The following is a 5,419-nucleotide window of genomic DNA, read 5'->3' as shown; positions in this document are numbered from 1 at the left end:
TAAAGGGGAAGACTAATGACAAAGACCTTCCCCAGTGCCGACAGAGAGAGAAAGCCTTCCCCTAGAGCTGGCACCTTGAATTCAGACTTCTAGCCTCCTAGACTGTGAGAGAATAAACTTCTGTTTGTTAAAGCCACTCATTTGTGATATTTCTGTTACAGCAGCACTAGATAACTAAGACAGATACTAACAAATTTTTTTTTTTGCAGACTAGAAAACTAAAGTTCAGAAAAGCAAATCCACTTGCCTAGGATTGTAAATGAGCCAGTTCCCCTGACTCTTCCTAATGTCTCATAATAATAAAGTAGCTGGAGTCCCTTGGTGGCACAAACGGTTAAGCACTCGACTACCAACCAAAAGTTTGGAGGTTCAAACTTACCCAGTGGCACCTCAGAAGAAAGGCCTGGTGATCTTCCAAAAGGTCACAGCCTCAAAAACCCAATGGAGCACAGTTCTACTCTGCAACACACAGGGTCGCCATAAGTGGGAACTGACTTGACGGCAACTGGTCATACTGTAGCTCAATGCGAAGAAAAACGTGTTGGAGGAGTAAGTGGGTTTATCATTTTGATACATCTTATGTAAGTATTTTTTTAATACTTAAAATGCCTCATTTATCTATGCTACTTGGAATTGAACTGCCAATATACTAGAAATTTTTGGCAAGTAAAGCTTATCTTTTTGGTTATAAAAATTATACTGATCAATCATTCTTTAAGTCAATCAATACTCATTTTCTTTCATGTCAATATTCATATTAGCTATATTGCCATCTTAGTCGGGTTTCCAGCCACTCTTACCTGGCAGGACAGCAGTGATTATTATAAAGGAATACCAATTCTGGAAGATGCCATCAAGAGCTATAAACACAGAAGATTTTATATTGAATAAATTAGGATACTTTCAATCACAAATAACAGAAAACTCAAACTAGCTTAAAGAATAAGAAAACATATTGGCTCTCATATGTGCAAGTGCCAAGATAAAGCTAGCTTCAGGGTTGGCTTAATCCAGCAGCTTCATTTCAGTTTCCCTGGGCTTCTCTTGGCTCTCTGCCCACCTTCCTGTAGCAGCTTCATCCTCAGACTGGCATCAAGATGGCTGTAGATGTCACCTACAGAAGACACTATAGTCTTTCTTTCTCTAGCTCTCTGAAACATGATAACTTTTTTCCAGAATCCCTCTTCATCTTGCATGTCATTAGACTAAAATGTGAACCAGTCCCTGGGGTCAAAGGAAAGCCATGTGCTAGTTGTCTCAGGTTCAAGCTCCTGAACAAATCACTAACAAGGGAGATAGTATTATACTTGGCTTGGATAAAGAATAGGCACCTTTGGAGCTGGGCTTAATCTTCTAAACCTCACGGTTGCTAGACAATAGAGGAAGGGTAAAATAGATCAGGGACAAGAATTTGTCAGCAGCCTGTGAGCCCCCTTCCTATGTTTGGGATAAAATTTGGGTTTATTTCTTCAGATTATAAATCCTGGTGGAAGGCAGACTCTACTTCCCACTGTTGAAATTGAAAATGCAAGATTCATGACCTCCCAGGCTCTTCTGCAGCTAGGGTATGTGCAAGTGACTTAGGCTTGGCCAACTGAACACCACCACCCACAAAAAGACACCTCCAGATATTGAATCAGGAGCAAGCAACCCAAGGAAGCAGGGCCAGAATAGAATCATATTGGTCTGCCTGAGCCATGGAAGCAGCAGTCAAGAAATCAAAAGACGCATTGCACTGGGCAAGTCTCCTGCAAAAGACCTCTTTTAGGGGTTGAAAAGCAAAGACGTCACGTCGAAGACTAAGGTGCGCCTGATTTAAGTCATGGTATTGTCAATCGTATCATTTGCATGCAAAAGCTGGACAACGAATAAGGAAGACCAAAGAAGAATTGATGCCTTTGAATTGTGGTGTTGGTGAAGAATATTGAATATACCATGGACTGCCAAAAGAACAAACAAATCTGTCTTGGAAGAAGTACAACCAGAATGCTCCTTACAAGCAAGAATGGCGAGACTACATCTCACATACTTTTAGAGCCGACTGGATGGCACCTAACAACAAAACAATTTGATCATGGAATTTCTAGGACCAAAATTGGGGGGAGGTTCTTTTAAACAGAAGTATAAAATGAGCCACTGTTTATTGGGATATAGATCTCCAATCCCCAGACTCACACCACTTCACAATTCAAAGTACTGAACCTATTGAATGAAGGAGATGTCAGGCAGCTTTAATGAAGAATGTTATAATAAGATCACAAATACATATTGTAAGTCTTCATCATGATCTTCCCCCAAAACAGCTACCACCTTTAATCAGGGTAAGTGTGTATGAAACCAAAAACCAAGCCCGTTGCCATCAAGTCGATTCTGACTCATAGCAACACTCTAGGACAGAGTAGAACTTCCCCATGGGGTTTCCAAGGAGTGTCTGGTGGATTCAAACTGCTGACCTTTTGGTTAGCAGCCAAGCTCTTAACTACTGAGCCACCAGGGCTCCACATATGAACTAGGGAAAGGGAAATACCTTTCTATTACTAACAGAATAATTACTAATACTAATTCCTGTGGTCCCAGAATGTTACTGTTGTCCACCAGTCAAAATGGAGTGATAAATTAAGTTTTGACTTAAATCTGTCTTAAAGAACCTCCAAATCTGTGTTTATTTCCCCAGATCATGAGGGAAGAATGGGAACAGATGCTCACAACAACAAGCAAATCCCTACACTGACACTGTTCTTCATGGGGTAAGGGTCGTTATAATAGGAATAGCCAAGTGTAAACTCGTGGAGTTCTCCATATATAAAATAGTACAACTCAAGTAATACTATATCCCTGGGAGAATTTCAGAGACTAAAACACCTAAAAGATCCAGAGGTGGTGATGGCTATGCCACCTCCATTTAACTTTAATTTGGCCAGTGCAGAAAACCAGACGGCATCTTGGAGAATGACAGTGGATTATCATAAACTTAATCAGGTACAGCTGCTGTTCCAGGTGGCTCTGCTTAACTAGAGCAAATCAACAGAGACCCTGGCACCTGGTATACATTTACGAATTTGCCAAGGCTTGTTTTCTCTATCCCAAAACACAAAGAACACCAGAAGCAGTTTTTTTGTTTTTTGTTTTACCTGGCAAGGACAATAGTACGCTTTTACTGTCTTACCTCAATAGTATGTTGCTTCTCTGGCTCTGTGCCACAGTTTGGACTGCAGGAACTTAATCATCACACAGAACATCAAGCTAATAGAATTCAGGAAACTGAAGTAACAGATACCCAGGATACCTGGGAAAGACAATTGACACCAAAGAATGGAGGATAAATCTTGCAAAACTACAGCAGATTTCGAGCAGTAGATTTGGGGCAGTATAAAGAGCATATAGGGGTCTCCCCTTCAAAGTAAGGGGCAAGTCACTGTACCTTGCATGCCCTTACCACGAGGAATCAAGTCCAACTTTTGTGGACCTCTTTGGATTTTAGATCTGTGTAATACATTTGGTTGTGTCATCTGGCTCAACAGGTGACTCAGCTGACTATCAGCTTTCAGCAAGAGAATGTTCATCAGCTGGTCCAGGCTGTAGTGCAAGCAACTTTGCCACTTAGTGCTTGTGATCTGGCCAATCCAATGGAGCCTGAAGTGTCTATGACCACCTGGGAGGTGATAAGAAGTCCCAACAGGAGGCCCTGATAGAAGAACCAAAATAGAGGACCTTAGGGCTTTCAGGGCAAGCCAAGGTCTCTCAGCAAATACTAAATCTTTTGAGAACCAGCTCTTGGGTTCCTGTGCTATAAGGAAGCATGGCATAGTGATTGAGAGCTTGGGTTGGCGCCAGGCTGCCTGAACTTGAAATCTTATCTCCACCACTCACTAGCTCTGAGCCATAGCCTATCTTTCCTTTGCCTCCATTCCCAATCTGTAAAACTGCCTAATAGCAGAGGCTTGTTGGGAGAATTAAATTTGCGCTAATGCATGAAGAATGCTTGGCATGGTGTCTGGTACATGTGAGTGTTCAATAAATACAGTCACACATCACTTAATGTCCATGATATGTTCTGTGAAATAGAAGTTTTGTGATTTGGACGTTGTGCGAACACCATATTATATACAACATTGCCTCTAACAACTCTGTCACTCTGTCTTTAAAAGCCCTAAAGCCTGGCATTGATTTAGCCTCCTTATGGATGAAGGTCCTTTCAAGCATTTGCTTCCAGAATAAGTAGATTTTGTCCATGTTAAAAATGTGCTGGGGCAAATAATTAGTTTAAGTTCATCTACAATTAGTTTATCTAAGGTTTCAACAAATTCTTCTGCTGACTTTGCATCAGCACTCACAGACTCACTGCTGACTTTCACATGATGCAGCGAAAAATGTTGTTTGAAGCGCTTGAACCACCCAGAGCTGGCACTAAACTCAATATCATAGTCTGGTCCTGCTTTTTCTTTAAGCATCTCAAACAAGCTTCATGCCTTAGCAGTGATCGTCAACGTGCTGAGAGGGATTCGCTTTTGTGTTTGGTCCTCAATTCACGTCATTAGCAATGTCTCCATATCTGATATAGGTCCCTCTTGCATTTTCATTAGCATTGTAGCTTTCAGTGGAGCCGACCCTTTAACAGCTTGGAGGATTTTTTCTTTATTTTTGAGGATCATCGTGATTGTCGAGTGTGACATGCCTAAATTGCAAACTATAGCATTCACTGATTTTCCACCTTCGTGTTGTTTAATAACCTTTTGTTTCACTTCCAGATCGATACTTTTCCTTTGCCTGTTGCTGCTGTTATCACTAGCACTGGTTTTGCTGCATTTGGGAGCCATGATGCACTTCACGGTAATATCTTCAAAAGAAAATTAAACAGAGAGATAATGCTACAACACTCAAGAGATGTGTGATACACAAGATTAGATACTGCTGCCTATGAATGGAAGCATACACTGTTATACAGCAAACTTTTTATTTGTAAGTAGAGAAAGTTCACATTAAAATAGCAATCAAAAGTACGGTACAGTATATACATTAGCAAGTAACATAGGTCGTTATTATGACTATCAAAGCATGTGTATTACAGGTTATATATGTACTGTACCATTATAAGCCTGGCAGCGCAATTGCTTTGTACACAAGAGACATGAGATACACGTGTTGTGTGCAGGAAGCTGTTGCTTTCACTACTTCCATTTACATCTGCTACGTCCTGTTGGAGGAAGGCTCATTAACAACCTGCAATATGCAGATGACACAACCTTGCTTGCTTGAAAGTGAAGAGGACTTGAAGCACTTATTGATGAAGATCAAAGACGACAGCCTTTCAGTATGGATCACACCTCAACATAAAGAAAACAAAAATCCTCACAACTGGACCAATAAGCAACATCATGATAAATGGAGAAAAGATTCAAGTTGTCAAGGATTTCATTTT

Source organism: Trichechus manatus, unplaced genomic scaffold (genome assembly GCF_000243295.1).
Source record: "Trichechus manatus latirostris isolate Lorelei unplaced genomic scaffold, TriManLat1.0 scaffold00177, whole genome shotgun sequence".
Classification (NCBI taxonomy): domain Eukaryota; kingdom Metazoa; phylum Chordata; class Mammalia; order Sirenia; family Trichechidae; genus Trichechus; species Trichechus manatus.
The sequence above is the reverse complement of the archived record's forward strand: the minus strand, read 5'-3'. Positions refer to the sequence as shown.